Source organism: Electrophorus electricus, chromosome 7 (assembly GCF_041902795.1).
Source record: "Electrophorus electricus isolate QZ-2024a chromosome 7, ASM4190279v1, whole genome shotgun sequence".
NCBI lineage: Eukaryota > Metazoa > Chordata > Actinopteri > Gymnotiformes > Gymnotidae > Electrophorus > Electrophorus electricus.
The window spans coordinates 11289107-11311367 of record NC_137503.1 but is presented as its reverse complement, the minus strand read 5'-3'; positions in this window follow the sequence as shown (position 1 = coordinate 11311367).

Here is a 22261-nt window from a genome sequence, read left to right as displayed (position 1 = left end):
ATCAGCCTAATGCACGTTCATGGGCTTACGGACTCCAGCACGTACCCAATTACCTAAGCAGTCATCACTGGCCCTAGTGCACGTCAGGGCTCCTCTGTCCTGCGTCAGTCAGATTCGACACAGTGTAGGTGAAGGCACACTGCAAAGTACTTCTTACGTCTTATAGTTTACAAATGCAATTTTTTTTTGTAATTGACTGTTTACATTGGTGAAGGCAGTGAAACACTGGTGGTGTTGGTGCAACTTATGAATTTGCTCAGAGCGTCAAAAATTACTATAGGCAAAATGGAAGATCTGACGAATATTTTTATTGAAAGGATTGGTGTTAATGAGGTTTAAACCACTCCAATTGCAATTTTAAATTGAAACCCAACACAAAAATCACAAACGGCTACTCCAAAAGAGTGCAATAATACCATTGAAATTTAGAGGAAATCTTGGATGGGGAATTGATGATATAAATAATCATGTACTGAATGGCTTGTTTGCTCCTTAAGTGTCTATCGCACAGGTAATAATTCCAAGTAATTCATCCACTTGATATTTGTTCTGGCTGCAGTACTTTGTTTATTGTCATTGAGATGCTCTTTGGAATCTTTAAGCTTGCTTAATTCATAAAAACTCTTCATAGACAACAAAAGTTTGGGGTTTTTTGGGTTTTTTTTTTTTTTGTATAGGGCTCCTGAAGGTGGAGCATGGTGCCAGTAATACCAAGGTCATGGGTTTGGGTCCCAGGGAGCACACATACTGTGTCTGCCAAATAATGTGGAATGTACAGACTGTGCCATACAGACAGCTCTTGCAGCTGTGGATTTAGGTACTTATTCCTCTGGGGTTCCAAGAGACTCAAACTTATAGTGACTTTTCCAATGTCAGAAGATAGAAAATTTGTCAGTCTTACTCCATCAGTAGAGAAATAATCACCTTGAGTCTAGTGAGTGGTCTTCCTCCAGTTACACTAGCACTTCCACTTGGTTTTTTGGAAAACCTAATAACTTCAAAGTCACTTTGTCATAGGAAGTACGTCAATAGTCCTGTCTGTAATATTTGTTTGTGTATTCAGCTTCTGAGGTCAAAACCCCTTAGCTCTTGAGTAGAACATGGGAAAGGGAAGTATATTTATTTGTTTAATTTAAAGTTGATAAGAAAAGACTGTTATATAATTGATATTGTATTAAGATTAATCTTTTTTTTAATTACATCTCCCCTACAAAAGATCATTAGAACTTTCAATAATGAGAATCTAAATATATTATGTGTATAAGTTATAATCATTATGCAATGGTCAGTTATGTTGCAAGCAAATTCTTTTAAATGGATATGTGCAAGTATCTCTTTGAACATAGCTCCCAGGTTAAATTTAATTTCAATTTTGATCCATATTTAATTTAAAATACTCACACTCACTTACAAAGCCCTAAATAACCTTGATCATTCATACATGTCTGATCTTCTCCTTCTCGCACACAGATGTTCCACAGTAAGCCGGACTGTTTACCGTTCCTTCCTCCAGTTTACACGTCTGTGGTGATCGTGCTTTTTCTAGATGTGCTCCTCCACTCTGGAACTCTCTTCCCCCTCTGGTCCAACAACCTGCAACTCTCCCTGTATTCAAATCTAACCTTAAAATATATCTTTTTTTCCCTTACCTATAATACTTCTCAAAGATAAACTTCCCAAAGATAAACATGGTGATTTATAGTGATCTGGATGCTGTGACGCAAGTGGCTCAGAGAAAGCAAGAGGTGGGATTGCAGGGAAGCACATTTTATTATCCATAGATAATAAAGAACTGAAGAGCTAAATAAACAAAACACACAAAGTAATCCTTTGGTTGAAGGCAGCGCAGCAATGTTCACTAGTGATGCTGAGGAATAGTCAGCAAATGGGAAGCACTGTTTTCATGTACCTGTGGGTTTAAATAGACACACAATTAGCGAGGACAGGTGCGCATAATCAATACTCCAAGGATTGGGAAGTGGAGTGGACATCTTCTTCCTGCTGACAGACTGGCCTCCCATCACAGATGCGCTTAGCCTTAGGCCTATGATAGCCCTCAACTAAATAGCAAATACATTGAAACTCGTTTGCCTCGTTTGCATAATAAATGTAACTAACACCCATTTCATCTATTTATTTGAGTTAGGCCTTTTTTGTTTTAAATTTATAAACAAATTTCTAAATGTTACGCCATAGTCGTGATTCAGCCAAAGAACCAAAAATCACATTTTACAACCACTCTTGCATTCACATACTCCATTTAGTAGTAATCATCTGCACCTGTCCTCCATTTTATTACTCCTATTTAAGTCCCACATGTGCCCATTTCCAGTGCTTTGCATTCAAGCCTCTACAGACATCTGTTGAGTCTGCCACTCTGCTGTTTACAGTATTTTTCTTTTTTTGGACTTTTCATTAAAAACAGTTCTCTGTTGCTTTCAGTTGTGTTTTGCTCTGTGTCTGCAACATGTCACAAAATGCAAAGCCTGGAGAAGACAGCACAGCAATTGAGGCATCCTTGGTGGAGGTTGTTAGCCTCCAAGGCAGAGTACTTGGATGACAGCATCAAATGCCAACTGACCAAGAACTGGAAATTCACCAGCTCCATATCAGCATGATTAGCTGGATGGAGGATCTCCTAGCAAACTCCTCTGCAAGAGAATCCCTGACTTACAACATTGCCACTATCAAGATATACAGTGGGGATTCAGAGGGTGGTCAGATTTTTTTAGTACAGTGTGGACTATATTTCACCTATCAGCCCTTTATGTCGAATTAAGACAAGTCATGCCATTTATCATCAGCCAGCTCACAGGGAGAGACCTGGGGCATGTGCTGGTGACCACCACTCAACACTAAGGCATGACTACCCTGCCTTCGTTAGACAGATGAAACCTGGCTCTCACCATCCAAGGCAGGTTAGTCCCTGTGGAAGAGCCCTGCTGCTTCTCAAGCAATGGTACCGCTCAGTAGCTGAGTATGCCTTAGAGATCTGCAGTATGGCATCCGCCACCCAGTAGAAAAAAGAGGCATCTGTGTACCTGTTTGTGCAGAACCTGAGGAGAGCCTTCTAGGCATAACTCATCTGCATGGAGGAGAAGAATACTCTGAATGAGATCATTGAACACGGCACCCTTTTTGACCACCTCCTGGAAAAGAAACACCTCTCCCTTCAGTGCAATTCACCTCCACACACATCTGCCCCAACATCACACGAGACCTTGCCTCAGGCTGAACCCATGGAGCTGGCAAGCACTCGCCTGTCACCCAAGGCGAGGAGGCTAAGCTCCCAGCTGCACCTGTGCCTCTACTATGGAAGTGGCAACCATGAGCTCCCTAACTGCCTGCTTTGTCCTACTGCTGTAGAGAACAATACCCCCAGTCATAGGATGTGCAGTAATCCTTCTGCTGTCTTGTCATTTTCTCTGTTGTCTATGGTTATGTGCAAGGGATGCTCTCTCTCTCTCAGCCCTAGTAGACTCTGACCTCATGGACTCTAGTGGCCATAGTGGCAGGGAATATGGTGGACCTCTAAGCCATTCACACTGGAGGTGGATGCTTCTGATATAGGAGTGGGAGTAGTATGCTCTCAACGCTTTGAGACTAGGCCCCAACTTAAGATGGCTTACTACTTAAAGAAACTCTCACCAACATAGAGGAACTATGGTATAGATGAGAGAGAGCTCTTAGCAGTCAAATTGGCCTTAGAGAACTGGCTGGATGGTGCTCTGCACCTCATTGTAGTCATTACTGTTACAAAAACCTGCAGTATCTACAGACAGGCTACAGGCAGGCTACATGGTCATGAACTGGGACCTTGATTGGGCCATAGCCCAGTCTTCAATATCCTAGCCACTGGCTATATGTCCCTCTCCAGTGCTACTCCCCTCATCATGAGCGCCCTCACCTTCCTGGGGACTGGACAGCCCAGCTTGACATGCACCAGACAACTGCTCACAGCCCGCTACTATATATGCAGTGGGATGTGGCCAAACATGTGTGTGATATGTGCCAAAAGCAAAATCCCATGCTCTCTGCCCACTGGCAATCTGCTCCTGCTGCCCAGTCTGGAGAGGCCCTGATTTGTAACCTATCTCACGTTTTCACAAGGTAATACCACTGTTCTCTGCTTGGTCGACCTCTTTTCCAAGATCATGCATTTTAGCCCACTCCCAGCTCTCCAGACAGCCCTAGAGACAGACATGCTCCTGTGGCAGCATTTGTTCTGCCAATTCTGCCTGCCGAAAGATATTGTCTATGACAGAGGGGTGCAGTTCATCCCGGGTATGGAGGGAATTTCTAGACACATTCAATGTGACAGTGAGCCTAAGATCTTGGTACCATCTTCAGGCGACTTGGCAAGTTCCTTCAACTGTGACTTCACAATCACTCCACAATTGACAATCACCCATTTATTAGTAATCACCTGCATCTGTCCCTCATTTCACTCCTCTTATTTAACCTGCTGTAGTCGATAACTTATTTCACCTACTTGCGTATCAGTTCCGTTTCGACCGCATTACTAGTCCACCTGCTTTTCCCCATCCTACTCCCGTCCCTAGGTCTGCCCTGACTCCTGTGCCAGCCCAGGGTTTGGTGTTGGATCCCCTATGTGCCCTGGGCCCTGCCACTAAGCCTGGCAGTAATCCTGTCCCTGGACCTGTCTCTTCGTTGCTTACTCCATGTGTTTCCCCATCTGCTTCCAGTCCGGTCTTGTCGTCCCTAGCTCCTCCTTTTGGCTCTGTCTCTGCCTCTTATAGCCCTTTGGTTCCTGCTCTCTGTCTAACCTGAACTCATGTCTGTTCCTGTGTCTAGTCTGGTTCCTGTGCCAGCTCCTTGTCTTGCCCATTCTGTTTCCGTCAGTGCTTCGTCCAAGTCCTGTGTTTCGTTTTTTGCACACCCGGTGTTGCGCGCTTTGGTAGGGGGTTCTGTCAGGAATGGCTGCCCTCCTAGCGTCCCTATTTCCGTGGTTTCCCGGTCGTGTCTGTTTTCCTTTGCATCCCTGCTCTGTTCCTTGGTTTTGTTTTTGCCGCACCTAGTCTGCTCCTTCGTTCCGGTCCGTGTTTTGTTTCTCCCTGTTCCTATGTTCACCTGAGTCGGTTTACTGCCTAATTGTCCTGGTTATTTGTACCTTGTGTTTTGTCTTCTAGGTTGTTGGTTATTTTGGTAAGTCTGGTCTGTCTGTTGTGTCAGTATTATGCTTTTATTATTATTGTCATCACCCTTGGCTTGTCATTTGCCTCGTTCATGTGTTACCTTACCTCTGCATTTTCCCCTTTGCCTCAGTTGATTTTGCCTTCCATGATTGTTTCCCTCATTTAATGAACCACCTCCCTGCACATGCATTCTGCCTCTTGCCTTGTCCTAAGGGAAATTGTTACAGTCAGCATCAATGTTTCTGTTAAACACTGTATTTAATGGTTAATGGATTAAATCAACCAACTTTTATTTCATTTTAATTATTTATTTTATTTCAGTTCTATCTAATTTTTTAAATTCTTCACTTTCATCTGCATCCCCATGGTTTATAGAGGTTAGATTTATTGGCCCTTAAGCTCAAGCACCATGTGAGTGCAAAGAAACTCGAAAATAACTAATCTCTAGTTAATGAAACACTGCAAAAATGATATACCAGGAGTGACTACATGTAATTTATGCTCACTGACATGCCTTTCATATATTGGTCATCTTTCTAGCAATACAAAGCTCTATATGACATAAGCTGTCGATGACATCCTCTACTTCAATGCCATTGCCTTTTTCGTGTACTGTCAGAACCATCTTTACCTGCAGCTTCCATTTGTCAAAAATAAAAGTAGAAAAGTATCCACTCTAGCATTCCCAGTATTGTACTGCAACTGTGTTTTTGACTGTAAAAGTCGAAAAGTTAGTAATTCAGACAGAGTCCAATAGCTAACCTTAAATGAAAAAAAGTTTCTCATCATCTCACCTTTGGGCCCATCTGAAACTTTTGCCAGTACACTTTTTCAGAACCTGCTATGCAAGGTACTACCACTGAATAACACTGCAGTTGTTGTTGATTACTTTAATTGCTTCTTAGGTAAACTGGGCTCCAAATATAGTTCTGCATTTCCTTCTTTTTACATTCCACAGAATGAATTATTTCTGGCAGTGAAACTGTTAGGTTATGACAAGCTGAGCTTCATTTCCAGTATTGTGGACAATAGCTGTCAATCTATGTGGATAACACATTATTATGCAGTTTAAAAATTCCCTGCAGGTAGATACGTTTTTGCTGTTCACAAAAGAGTTATTTAGAATTGAGCGTTTGGTGGTTCACTTACTAAATTGATTGCTATGAAGCAGAATGGACCTCAGTTCAGGACCCCAACTGGTTTGCTTATAAAGGCCGCCTTTCACACCTTTTTCACCAAATTGAGATGAACTGCCTGAGTCTAGCTACACAAGCTTAGCCCATTTGGCACTGTTGTTCAGACACATGCTTTATGGGTGACCAAGGCCATACAGTGAATTCATCTTTGTAGCTGTCCCCAGTGACATCCAGCCAGCTAGCAGCCTTGTAGGGTCTGTTGAACAGTAATTGGTTCAACAGGCTCCACTCCCCCATCAGCCCCTCAGGACTGCTATGCTGAGCTTGGTCATTGCTTAAACTCCTCTGACAACGCTGCACTGGCTGCCTAGTTGGCTGCTGATCTAAGGCTTGCACCAACTGTGTGTCGAGACACCACCCAGTGCCCTTCTTTCCACCTCAGCCCAACCCCATATAGGTAAAGTGCTGACTCGTGGGAAAGGGGAGGGTGAAATACTCCTTAGGAGTGCCTACGGTGCCTTGCGAACACTGCTTCATGTCCTACACCCCTGGATTTACCAAAAACCTCAGCAGATATTACAAACTATAACTCCTTACCAGTTAATAGAATTTGTACTTTAATAAGAATGACAGAAATATGCTTTCTTGCAGCCTGCATGGCAGTACTTAAAATATTTCAGAATACAACATATACTATCAGAACAGTGATGGAAGCTAATAAAGGCATAATTGAAGACAATGTCAGCTGAGTGAGGGAAAGCCAGTGAGTCATGCACACACAGTCAAAACCCCACCTCACCCCCTAAAAGAGTGCAAAGAAAACCCCAATAAGCATCAAGTGTCAGATAAACCTTATAGTATTAGTGTAGCACAAAAGCTTTCTTTTCTCATGGGGAATAAGAGACACACCTGAGACCTGAGGCCTCTAATGATGTGAACGCATGTTTACATGTTATAGAATTAGCCTTAAAGGCTTGGTTATGCTGCAGTTTTTCTCCCAAAGGAGCCTTGTATAATAGTATGACTTCTTGGTTTGATATATGTAAGCTGGCACACAAACTGAAGAGTGCCTGTTGTATAGCATACTCCTAAAATAAGGCTACACTAGAGAGAACTATTACAACAGAGAGCAAAAGGAGAAGCACCAGCAGGAACTACATTATAATTGAACCAGTCCCCTTGCCATCATCCTACTTATTGTGAAATTGAAAGCCATTCTAAAATTGGCATTCATAGCTTTATGAGAGTAACGGGAATGATGACTGCTGAGCAACTAAATGGAACCTGAACCAGCTGAATTAGCAAAGTTATCTCTTTGCCCTGGCCTAACATGATTTCATGTTTCTGCAAACTCCGCTCCAAATGAAAACCAGTCTCTGCTGTAGTGTTGGTCCTGTTGATCTCTGCCTATCCCTGGAGGACTCAATGGCCTTGTGTAAGCATGTCTTGGGTGACTGCCTCCTCATTGCCAGCTCTGCTGCACATCTGTAGGTTTCTCTGGCATGTGAGCTGCATCAGACCGTGAAAATTGCATTCACTTTCATGGCTACAACACCAGGGGCCCATATAAATCGTAGAACACAAGGAGTTGATACAGAAAGCATAATCTGAGTGGAATAAACAGTATGGTGCATCTTAACTGCAGAGGGGTCAAAGGTCAAGTTTAAACCCATAAGCCTGCTTGGCTTGTTTACACTTCTTGTTACCACAGAATGGAGTATTAAAAATCTAGGATTTACTGGAATTATGTAAGAGCTGGGTGCTAGGTTATATAACCAGATTATTTTGACTGCATTTAAGATACTTTAAGTGCCTACATTAGATATAGCATTCATTTTGCAGCCCGCTGGCAGAGAGTTTGATCATTCAATGTTTGGGCATTTAAAGTATCTGAGGTACTCAAGGATACTTTGCCAGTAATGGAAAGAGTATTAAAATCTTGTACTCTAAATGAGTATGAATAAGCACTCAGTGGGCTACAAACATAAAAATTTTAATGTAATTTAATTTTGTAAGTTTTGTAAATTTTATAGTACTCAAGCAAACCTTTTTTGTTTGACAGCATTAATATATTTCCCTTGCTATCACATAAGACAGCCTAATATCTAAGTGTTATTATTGTTTTTAGCTCAGAATAGAGAATCAATTGATTTGAGAAAATCAATTCGGTTAGAAAATCGACACATATTGTTGGCATACCCACGAAGGGCCAGGTTGCCTGGTAATAATATGCAATGGCCAAATAAAAGAAACTTTGCATCATATTGTAACAGGTATAGAACATATCCATTGAATTCATGCCTGTCTAACGGCCTTTCAGAATTTGTTGTTAATTTGAATTACCTCCTTAGACAACAATGGGCATGATCCCAATCCATATTTAAGCAGTCTAATCAGTATTTTAAACCCTGCAGATGTTATCAAAGTGGGATTTGCAAAATGTCTGTAAATGAGGGCTGGCTACATTATAGCAGCAGGTTTAGGAGATTTCAGGGCAAAGGCCTGTCATATTTTGTTAAAAAAAAGTGTTATATAAAAATGCTAATTAACACATCTAACTGGTATATATACTGTACGTATAGTGGTTTTACATTTACAGGCCAAAGATGGGCAGTACTTTAATTACATTCTTTTTGTAATATGCTTTTAATTATGTTTTGAGTATTTTGACATTTTTATTAACTGGAGAGAGAAAAACATATCATTTGTATATTAGATGTCATTTGTATCACCATTGTATTTGTATTAGTATTTTTGTATTTTATTTATATTTAATATAATCTAAAACTATTCAAACTATAAACTATAAGTTAAAATTATATGATTCTACTATTTGATTTTTTTTAACCTCTCCCCCACCCCACCCCCCTCTCTAAATTCAGTTAATTTTATATACAAATGTCAGACTTACTAGGCTGTTAGTCTATAGTAAGCAGTATAGTTAAAAGTTTTTCAGTTATTTTTTGTTGTGAATTACAAATTACATGTAACTTAACATGTATCTTACACATTTTCTGACATCAGCATTTTACTATTTATTTTAATACATTTCTTTTGTGTATTTGTAACTGCTATCAAGACATTTCTTTGTGTATTTTTGCCCGTTTCTGTCACATTATTGCAGAATTAGTAGTGTGAGTGGCTAAGAGATTAAAGGACACATACACAATGCAAGTACATTGGTGTAAATGCAACAGATAAGGACTGTGGTGCAACTCTTAATGCTGCTCTATAGAGCTGTGTTCCAGACCTCCAAGACCAAGTCCAGACCAAGACTTAGATGTTGGGGGTAGAGTGTTCCTTTTTTCATAGATTGGTTATGCATTAAAGCAAGCTACATGCATATTGTGCCAAGCAAACAAACAAAGAATATAAACCTTTGCATTAGCCAGAAAGAGAGGTTCACAATAGTTTTTGTATCCCACAATGTTTACTGAAAATTAGGTTGGTATGCTGTGATAACTTGCCATAACAAGATCAATAACTATCATTAAAACTTGACACTTGACATAATAATTGGCTTAATTGTGGCATCTCCTTTTATCATTCCTGCATGTTAAGTGAGCTGGGAGCTGGATAACTATGTGAGAACATGTGCCCAATGATAAAAGATCAGTCAAATTTGATTATTTAACACATTTAGAGACACTGCAATACTAAAATATAGAAGGTTCTTTTGAGGGAAATTAATTAAATAATTTTCCAAATATTTAAAAGATAAAAATGCAAAACTGCCTAGGAAACAATCTACACAAGGGTGTAAGGTTTGTCTCAACATTGGTAGGGACACATTAACCCACCCCAGACTTAAAAAACACATGGACTGTAAATTCTCAGGTATGGAGTGCTTGGATCCATCTATGCTTCATGCTCCATCAGGTCTGAGACAGCTGGCTGTCACATGTGTGTCTCATCTTGAGACAGAAGGGGAGACAAGCAGAGGATTCAAATCCAACAAATCAATCATTCACTATAAACATTACTCATATATGATGATGCTATGAGTTCAGTCCTAAACATCAAACCCTGTAATTCTTTTACTAGTGCTTCTTTTCTTTGGGCTCCTTTCATGCTTTATTTCTGAGTCTAAACACAAGACATATTTTCTTTGAGTTTGTCACAGTAAGTATAATGTCCAGTAACGTAAGTGATGTTATCTGCCATGCAAAGACCTGAATAATCCACCTGATTATTAAACAGGCAGCAGCCTGTTTCCTGACCAAACAATGGCCATAGGATTTTGCCTGTTTTTAAATCTGTTATGAAAGCTTGACAATTCCTTAATTTTACAGATAAGGGATTTTCTCAACCAAATATGATTTAGCTGATCTCACCATTCAATGACTCACCATGTAACTATTAAGGGCACATGCTAACTTGCAAATATTGAGTACTCACTTCCTTATATGGACCACCATATATGGGTATATAAGTACCATATATGAGTAAAAGTGTTATTACTCACTTCTCACAATAATACTAGCTGCTGAACTGCACATAAAAAATGCATCTAACATTCAAATATACAGAATCCAACTATTTAAATAAAAGTTGCTTTTGTGTCATTACTTTTGCCCATGCTCCTGTGACACCCTTATAGCACTACTCTAAGATTCTTCTGAGTGAAGATGTTGTTTGACTGGTAAGAGGCAGCTAAGATCAGATCTGTGTGGTTTCTATATACAACAATTTCTTCATCACTTTCATTGTTGAACTGGTATGGAGATGCCTGTCAGACCTGGTCTTTAGTGGTGCACAAAAGAGATATTTCAGGCTTACATGTGGAGTCTTAGCAACACTTTGGCCCATGAAGGAGCAGATCTCTTTAACAGTCCAAAATGTTGCTAAGACTCCATATGGGATCATAGAGATTGTGGAGGACATGACCTGAATGTATAAGGAGCAGAGAAAGGCAGAAAAAAAAATACTATTACCATCAGATTGAACTAAAGTATAATGTAAAATGTCAAGAAAACCAATCATCCCAATTAAATGTCTTGGATGAGAGTTTCTGCTAAGTATAAAGTGAATTGTGTTTTGTGAGAGTAGGGTTTTATTGTAATGGTTTAAGACTCTGTTATACTTTCCCATGCTCCCTTGGTCTAGGCACCACAGATGTTTTTTTATAGAATGTCACGTACTGGTTTTCTTACTCACTCTGAAAACAAATGTCTTTGCAGTGTCTTTAATTTCTGACTTATGTTGCCTTTTAGTACTAAAGCCATGGGAGATACGATCATGGAGGTTTCCCTGGATCACTATTAATGATGAACCACAAAGAAGTATTAGACACATGTATTGTGTAGTGGCTTAGATACAGAAAGCTGTAACGTATCTTTGACATAAACAGTAAATGCCATGGCCTCCCTCTTAAAATTGTAGCCCTGATTCCAGCTTGTGTTTTTACTGGGCAAGTTGAAAAGCTAACAGTGTGCTTTTATATACCAGAATGCACACAGAGGGAGATATATGAGACCAAGCCAACCCAAAATGGCATGCAGCCAAGCCTGTTAACACTAACACACAGAGATGCAAATGTCCACTTCATGACATCTTATTTATTCTAAACATTAAATCACCCAAATGGGAACAATTTTTGCACCACGCATCCTAATGAATATAATCATGCAATGGCTCATGAGAGCATGAGCCTCAGCACCAATGGGTGCCTGTTGCCACCAGCCCCTACCCACGTAGGCACTCCCCCCACCCTGCTCCCTGCCTCTCATTATGTCTAGCTACGCCACTACATCCTCCCTGCTTATTCCATCCATTCAGCTTAGTAGGAAAACAGCCTGCCAGCCGGCATTATGGCCCTGCGCTTTGATTGCAAATGGCTGGAGCTTCAGTGCAGAGCGAGAGCAAAGCGTGAGCACTAAGCCCAAAGCTCCTGCTCAACACCCACGCTGAAGGCGCACACTGTCAAGTCAGTTTGTATCCACAGGTTATCCTCCAACGTCTCCAGCTAAATGTGCCTGAGCTTTTGCCTGGAGCAGCACAGAAGAATAAAGGATGATTGCAGTATGTCTTGGCATCTTTAGCCTTTGCCATCCACTGCAATTAGAAAGAGCTGTTTATATTCCGTTGAGTTCTGTTGTGTCTAAGGAACTGTGCAGGAGGCGTGTATGGGCCGTTGTGAGCTGTATTACTCCATAGCCAGAAGGACACTGTGCCATGTTTTACAAAAATGTTGGTGTATTTCTTATCTGTTTCCTCTCTATGGCAATGATGGTGACCTATATTAGCTAAGTAACTGGGAGTGTAACTGTACACTCCCTCACAGAAAGTAATGAATCATCATGTGCAATTGCATCACTTTTACTGTAGAAGGACGTTGGTGATTCACTAAAAATGGAGTGTGTGTCTACTCGTGTGAGTGTGTGCTTGTGAACATGGGCTTGCATGTGACTGGGTTGGCTTTGAAATATAAATGCTGTTTTTACTGCTCAAATCAAAAGTCATCTCCCAAAATTCACAGGCTAACCTAGAAACTAAACAGTGACAAAGTATTACCACAATAAAAAGAACACAAATTAAAGGTAGTGTTTAAAACACCTGTTGATCACGCACTGCCTTAGTGTTTTAACACTAAAATAACATGAACCTTAGGAAGTAAAACACGTGTGGCTTTAGGAACACATGACCCTCGGCCAATGGAAGCAATGAGTGCGTGCCACTCCTCACATCTCTCTGTCTGTCTGTCTCCCTTTCCCCCAAGCTTAGCCTTTGCCTGACGGCCTGAACCAATCACTACAGTCCCCCCTCTTCCTTCCCTCCTACCCTCCTCGTCATGCTCTTTCAGTAATCCATTAGATACGTGCAGAGGGCCACCTCCATCTCTCTCTCTTGCTCATTTCCTCACAGACACACTCATTCTTTCTCAAGATGATTCACAAATAGGCACTTCTTCTACCAGTTAACCAGAAGGCAGCTAACACTCACGCGCTGACTTATGAATAGGTACGTGCCAGCATGCAGATCCTGTCCCATACAACTCCCAGTCCTGCTTCTTCAAGTGGTCATGTTGGAGGAGCTCAGCCTGGGATACACGCATGTCCACAAATACCAACTGCCATGCTCCAAGAAATGTGTGTGCCTAAATAACTTAACTCCAAATTTGAAAATCAGCCCAGTGGAAAAAAAATTATGTTTGAATATGCCAAGGAGAGTGTTGTGATTCTGACAAACTGCTACTTCTGTTGAAAACCACTGCTTCCTCTTAGTAACATTTGGTAAATGCATGCAGCCTAGTTCCTGTCTCCTGCTTACCTCAGATGAACCCATTTTCTCTCTAGAGCTACCCACACGCATGTTCTGAAGCACGTACAGCTACAGTGCATGGCAGCACAGAGCTGCAGCCACAGCACTGCTCACGATCATTTCACACATTTTCTATCAACTGTCCCCAGATAAACTCCCCCTGTGATGGATGTAGTTTGGAGTCACTTTTATGTGAATCACTAACAATTTCTTCAGTAATGGAGAGATTAACGTCTGTAACATTATCCTAAAACTGCTGATGTGGATCAGGACTGTCAGTATTCAGTAGGTCGCAGAGAGAAAACAATCTTTGGAAGAAAACATTTGGCTTTAATGGGAACAAACACACAAAGCCAGGGCATGCCGGTTGTTAGAGTATAGGACATGGCTTGCCACAGAGCAGCTTGGAGGGGCAGGAACATATCGCTCCAACCCAATTTTTGCTCAACCTTAGAGTTGGGAATGATTAGGACTTTGTCTCTGTAAAAGCTGTTTGGGGGGCTTTCTTTTTAGTAAATAGCCTGTTTAGAGGGTAAGGATTTTCTCCCTCTACTTCTCACATTCACACACACACACACACACACACACACACACACACACACACACACACACACACACACACACAGCCCTTTAAAGCAAGCCTTTGAAAGACAAGCACTGTTGCAAGGGTTGGCACCAGGAAAACTATGAGCTCACCAATGGACCTGAAGCGACACATGACACATTCAAGATGGAGATCACAGAGCTAGTTTTCACACGGTGGTCCCTCACCTCACCTCTCCTAGCCTTTCCCAAAATGCTTTCACGTGCTAGTGACAAGAAGACATCACACTGCTTCTCCAGAACAAACATCCACACTCCAAATCAACCAACACAGGCAGGTTTGATTTGATTTAGAAGCCAATACTGAGTTTAGCAGAAGTCTGACAATTTGACAACCTAATCATGCATGCAGAGTGATAATATGGTTTTACTAAGGATCAGCCAGAGCTGGAACTAACATTCACTTTCTGGGAAGCCTGAAAAAACTCTTACATGAGACTGCCAAAGAACAGAAAGGTGAAAGAAATGCCAAGCTGAATTTCATATGAGAAAATTTAAATATTTAATTAAAAATGTGCCCTTATAAGTCTTTGAAAGGTGTAGCAGAGAGACAGGGCAGACAACACCAAAGAACTCTCAAAAACAATTTCAAATGATGGTATTCTTAAAATATTTTATTCTTGAAGTAATGTAAATGTAATGAAAAAATTATGTAATAATCTGAGGGAATGAGGGACCTGACTTGTAGTGAAGGAGGATAGAGTACGCCTTGGAGTAAATTTTCTCTGTAAAAGGTTCAAATTTTGGCAAGTGATGTTTAGCGAAGTAGTCAAGGACACTACAGTAGAAACCGGTTAGGATTAGGCTGAGGGTTAGATGTAATATTGAAAGATGAAAGTTTGAGCTGGGAGAAGGTGGCTGAAAGAAGTGAATTCTCATGCTCAAAAGGCATGCACCCAAAGACGAAGGCACGCAACCAAAAATGAAGGCTTATGCCCAAAGACAAAGGATCATGCTTAAATACGAACATGCTCAAAGATGAAGGCTTGTGCCTAAAGATGAAGTCTCACACCCAGAGAAATCCCACTCCCAAAGATGAAAGATGAAATCTCAATCTCAAAGATGAAGGCCCAATGCTCAAAAACGAAGGCTTATACCCAATGTAAGGGCTCGAACCCAGGTCAGCTATGTGATGACGCCAACAGCGTGAGCAACCACGCTCTAATGATGGTGGGCCCATGTGCAGAACAGTTAGGTCTTGGTAAAACAAAAGGAAAAATAAATCACCATGCTGAGCGTGGAAAAAGGGAGAACAAAGGACACCACGGGAAGAAATGGCAGTCCCGATGCACTGGAGAAAACCAAACTAAAGCTTCTCAAACAAAACCAGAAAACGGGGAGGAACTTGAATGGCTAAGGGAAGCCTCGAGAGGGGAGGTGTAAAAACACAAACACCCTCACAGACAAGAAGTGAGGTGTGGCACAGTGGCGCACAGACCTTAATAGCTGAAGTTACCAGCTAGGAGCTTGGCTCAGAACTTTGGCAAAGACCCAGCACTGAATGGTTGGGTTACTGGGCTTATATAAGGTCTAGCCCAGCTGTTGTGTGTTAAGCCTGATCAGTGGTGTGCCTGACTCAAGGCCTCCCTCTGGTGGCCGGAGGGGGCCTCGCCCTGGCACCAACCCTTAAACCCAAAGACTAAGGCTTCAGTCTAAAGACTAAGGCTTGAATCTAAAGACAAAGACTTGTACATAAAAGAGAAGGCTCATGCCCAAGTACAAAGGCATGTTCGGCTCATGTTCAAAAGTGAAAGCACACATTCAAAACATTTACATTTACAGCATATGGCAGACACCCCTGTCCAGAGTAAACTTTTGAGCAGGAGATTCAAAAGTGAAAGATCATGGCCAAAGATGAAAACTTGTTTTCAGTGACGAAGGCTCACTCCCAAAGATGAAAACTTGCATTCAAGCACATGCCAAAAAAGACAAAAACATTCTTGTGCCCATTCAAAAGTGAAGGAAGAGGAAGGGCCAGGCCTTGCTTGAACAAAATATCCTGGCCAAGTATCTATAACCTCAGCTATGTATCCAACCAAGTAAACCTGCAACAATGCAGACGAGCTCTGAAGAGGCCTACAAAAACAAACAGCATTGATAAAAGATGCATTCAAAGTGCATTCCACACCGCTTTCATTCCCTCGGGAATACACATAGGCATCAAAGTGTAGCTTTGCTGTATTTGGTTGAGATTAGTTGGTCTAGGAAGATATTGTCTTTTGTTTCTGGAACCATTCTTTATTTATTTTTTGCCCATGGGCTAGTCAGAGCCAAATTCCAGTATAGCAATCCAGACCTGCTCTATCAGTAGCTCTATTCTTCATCATGTTCTTCTCCATTTCCTCCTCTTCTTCTTCTACTTATGTTTTGATTGCTTTAGTTGTTAGGTAACATTGATGAAGGAATGAGCAATGAACAGAGAGTGACATTCCACATTAATTTGCCTCAGTGTAATAGCTATTGTGCTGTAATGTTGTGGTATCTTACACTCCTTCTCATTAGCTCTATAGAATGTATCATGTAATCATGACAAAGTCTATAGAAAAAGAAAGAAAAAGAATGCAAAGAACAATTATAATTGTTTTTATCTTTATGATAGTAAGCTACATGGATATGCCTTTTCATCATATCAAGAAACGAAAAGAAATGCATTCCCAGTTGAGAAACAACATATAGTCATGTAGACACAGGAGCCACAACTTCAGCAGCTGTTGTGTTGAAACACAAGCAATGACTTTGAAAAGATGTAGGAATGTGCCAAATGACTTTGCTCTGTGGTAACTGAAACTACGCTGCCTTTGCCTTAATTAGATAATTTTTCCATTAACCCACCTGATTAATTAAGATTTTTCCTCCCTCTAATGATTTATTATCATTGAGAAAAAGATTTTCTGATGTGACTAAGGGGGGAACAGTATACACGTACTGATGATTTATTTATGCACTGTCTGTTATTCATAAGTGTTATGACAGCACTGAACATCACCACAAATCATGCACTACTTATGTCTGCCACTTTTGGGACCTTACTATTTCCTGATAAGAGCTGATCCCCAGTACCTGCAGCCTGGCAGCGCTGCTCCCGGCCCTAACGGTCTATGACCTAACTCTCATGAAGAGCCTGATCTGCTTGTTCAAGTGTGTTACTGGGTTGGGATATAAGTCTAGAGGCAACAGAGGTCCCAGAACTGGGATGGGTTCCCCACCTCAGCATGTTGCTTCATACACTAGGTTCCCCCATCTCTGCACATGAATGCACTTCTGAAAGCACATGACCAGGGACTGTTCTGGTCTTCATTGGACAGCTGAGTCTGGCTTTATAAGGGTTTTTACATGGCTTAATTAAAGGGTAGCTTTGATCAAATGACTGTAAATGGCCCTTTGATCTTTTTGTGTTTGTTTGTGTCACATCTGAGGTTTAAAATTGATTCTATAAGCTCTACCATGTGAATTTGACACTATCTCCACATTCATTTCATGTTGCCATCATAGAAATATATCAAGCCTCATGTCTTCCCCTTCATTACGTGGAGCCGAAACGTTTAAACATACACTGAGCTGCTGTAATGCTCTTTCAACCAGGAGCACTCACATGCCAACATTCTCTCTTTTTTATTCAAATTTGTTTTTGAAACATACTCTGTTTAATGTGCATCCTCTAATTTTTAATTGTCCTGTATATAAATGCACTAGACTGACATTTGCTCTTCAGTCTTCTGGTTCAGCAATGAGTTTTCAAGTTTTTAAGAAATAAGTCAATCAATAAATTGTTTTTAAGAAATAAGTAAATCAATGCATAAAAGCATGATGTGAAAAGCTTTTATAACTTTTGTGTAGTGATTAATTTTAGTATATTTGTATTCTTATGTACTTTATATACTTTACTTTATATACTTTATATATTAAATTATTTATTGAAAACTAAAGGTCAAAGCATTGTCATTTACCTAGTTTTGTTCTGTTTATTACATATCAGGCTTTTAAAAGTTTAATTTGGAGGAATAAGAATGCGGTCCAGTATATACGTGGGACAAGGCATGTGACTGGAAATAAGTGACAGGCCACGCAGATGTGGACAGGATGCTTTGTTTAGCTTTTATTTTCTTTGCTTTTTCATTTTTTCTTATATGGTTTCATACTGCAAAGCAGTTTAGAATTCAGAGTAATGTTCATTCTTTTTTGCAAATTGCTCTGCATTAAATGACATTGCATCACACAGATTAAACAGATTGAAGCAATTCCATTAAGCAATTATTATGATTAGATGTTTCTTTCAGTAAAGTGTTAGATTCCGTTAAATGCTTTAGTCATCTTCATTATCATGGTATCATCCTTTTTAATCACCTTTAACAACCTTTCACATGTTACTGTTTTCCAGGACACCAATATTTCACACACCCCTACCACACCTAACTGCCCACCTACACATGCACCCCCCAACACACACACACATAGACACACACACACACACACACACACACACACACACACACACACACTAATGCAAAGGCACAAACAAAAACAAGCACACACATGGTGTTGCATATGTCATCCCTGTCACCCTGTCCTGAGTTATTAAACTCACATCTTTGTACCTGTCTTGAGCATGACGTTTCCCACACTGCTCAGGGGGCACCTCAAGAGCAGGACCAGGCCTGTCCCAGCCACACAGCGCTGTACCACACGACAAACTGGAAATATCAGGCATGGTGTGTGGCCTCCCATAAAGCCATACAGGAAATATGTGCCATCCTGCCACACTGGATTCATGAAGACCCAAAGACCTGCGATCCATTTACAATGTCTTTATAGAAGCTGGAGAACAAATCTGTTCTCAAACATTATTAAAATGCTGAAAAAAAAATGGATGACCCCTTCAAAAAGTCAGACAAGGTATATGAACACAAAGATGAGTTAGATTATATCGGTTATCTTTGTCTACATAGTCTTAAGATATTCACCTTATTTGGTTTGTCTAGATTGAAAACTGAGAGGAAGGCCTCCAGGTAGTGAATTTCTGGGAAAAAACATGGACTTTAAAAGAAATTGCAATAAAGATACAGGAAAAGCAATGGTTGGAACCAGAAGCCTGCAGATTTCTTCTGATTTTCTTGTCTGAAACCAACTGTAAGAGGAGGATTGTTATAAAATGAATTGAGGTCTGAAGGATCAAAAGATGAGGACAGTAAAGGAAAGAATAGAAAAGATGTTTTAGATGTTTTCTATATAAATAAATTTGACTTTGACAAATGTAGAAAAAAATGGCTAAAAGCCTGTATGCAGAGTAATTCAGTATCTTAATTTAAAAGTCTTTCCATGATTTTGTATCACTTACTTGATTGCACTAATCTACCTGTTGTCTTGGAGTAATTCAGTCAACTGGAAAAAAAAAAAAAAAACTTGGGGAGGATAAAGTGGGATAGTGATGCTCTCACATTAGGTCTACTATATATAATTTAAAATGAGCCCAAGTTCTATAAAATGTGTAAAAATGCTTATTACTGCAGTAACACAAATGACTGGAGATACCATGTTCTCTGGGGACAATATTACATCTACTGTCTGTAGTACAACAACTGGAATTATTTATTTCTGCATTTAATATCAGTTGATGGCCATGGTGTTTATGGAATCCATATGCTAACAGAGCTGCAGCTAGCTACACAGCACTGCTGCATGTGGTGTTTTTTGGGGAACAGTGCTATTGTTATGAAATCATATAAGGCCATATAAAGGTATTGCTACTCAAAATAAATAATATTTCTGTAGTGACTGTACATAGCAGAAAAGGGAACAAGCTATACTGTATGACTGCCTGAGTATTTTGACTGTAGAAGCTGTGTTTGAGAAGGTTGCAGTGGGGCTAGTCTGTCTATTAAGAGATTACAGTAGGAGAGTCTGCAAATCTAGAAAGAGATGACAATAAGAAGGTCAGATTGTCTAATCATAGACAACAGTACAAAGGTCAGTCTGTCTAGTAAGAGACTACAGTAAGAAAGTCAGGCTGTATTGTCTTACCTATTATTAGCCTAAGTCCATATTGGTCTGGTAGGAATGCCTGTTGATCACCTTCACTAGGTACTAACATGTATCAACCCTACAGGCTTGTTAAACGAAAGTGTCCAAAATCATCAACAAAGTCAGTTACTATATTAGTTATAAATTGTATGTCCCTAGTCACTGGTGTAATATACAGCCTTGAATCAAAGTAGAATGTAGAAATACTATAGAAAAGCTCTCTCCTACTTTTCCTTGTTATCAAATATAATGATATTTAAATGCCAGGAGAAGTTTGAAAAACTTTCACATAATAGGCATAGTGTCAAATTCCAAGTTGTCAATCTTGACTGTGAATTTCTGACCTAATTATCTCAGCAGGGTGGGTATAAATTATAGGGAGTAACCAAACCCTAAATTACAGCATTTGAATCAGATTGCATATTTGAACGAGTTCTTCTAGTAGTACAACTAGAAAATGCAGAGATGTTCTAGAATGTGATGCCAAAGAAAAACCACTTGTGTACAGAGTAACATATGAGATGTTCAATGTCTCTTTCCAAAAGACCCCTTTTCAGATTTTTGTCTCATGAATTCTGAGCTAAACATGACTTGATTATTAAAAGCATGCTGTTATTTGACAATTCTGTATTGTAACTGAAGATGAGGTAGAACAAAAGGGATGAAGAAATGTCCTGCCACTGGAATTTCGAACCCTGCTCCGAGCTTACTGGGAAAACTGACAGATGATGTAGGCTGCAACAGAGGATTGAAGACTTCATATCTACACTGAAGCTACTGTCTGAAAAGTTCAGCTGCAACCAATCTGGTGCTCAGACACCATAAAGTTGTGAGTTTAGTAGAGTGCGCTCCCACAGTCTGGTGCTCAGATGCCATAAAGCTGTGAGCTTAGTAGAGTACGCTCCCACTGTCTGGTGCTCAGATTCCATAAAGTCATGAGTTTAGTAGAGTGCCCTCCAACAGGTATTTCTCCTGTAACCTGATGTGGAAGGCATGTTTTGGCCTACGACACACACACACACACACACGCACACACACACACACACACACACACACACACACACACACACACAAACAAAGAAAACAAAAGGAAATAGGAAAAAGACAGGAAACAAATAAGAGAATTGGTGAAGGAAGAATTCATTTTATGGTGACAAATTGTTTTTATTTAAGATTTTGTGATTCATTGGTCTAGCAATAGGCCTAGCATATGAACATACACATGAACATACTATTGCATATGCAATATTATTCACTACTGGCAAATAGAGCCTTTAGAAGCCAAATATAATGTGTGATTAGAAATAATTTGTACAGTAAAATGAATAAATAAATAATTTTTAAAAATCACTGAAATGGAACACTTAGACAAACAAAAAGGAATAAGAAATTCAATACTAGCTGTTGACCACTAGATGACAGCATTTATACACGACAATAACGGACCTAGTTTTGGTGCTTCTGTAAGAGTCCCCATACACCAGCATCCGGATTAAAAAGAAAAATATAGTTGTACAGTAGCTTATATTATAGAGCTCTCATTTTCTATAAATGAGTGATACTCTTTATAACAAAAGTGACAGTATCCTTTTTTTTTCTGTTGGTGTAGGTCACCCATCCCTGAAGGTCATTTGAATTGACAGCATTTGTTGTTTCTCATTGTGGCTAGACTCATATAGGGCCACTTATGGAATTTGTGTTGAGTGCACTCTGCGAATCCTAGTGCCTAACTTGAAAAAGGGCCTTCCTCTCTTGTTTCAATTAACTACACATTTGGAAAAAAAAAAGTTTTAAATTATTTTTTAAATCTGAAAACAACAAAAAAGTAACAATTAAATTATTTTCACCTCACAGAAGTGCATTGGCCTATTAAACAAGCAACAGGAATATAGCAGAACACATTTCTAAGCACAATGTAGCTGTAGCACAAGGAAATTAATGCACCCCCATCCACTCCCCCCACCATAAATATTTCATCCACCTTCCTATGAATAATGCATACTCTATTACATCCCCACATAATATGATGCTCACGTCAATTTGGAGGCCCATTGCTTCTCTGGTCGGCGACTATCAAATCCTCTGTGC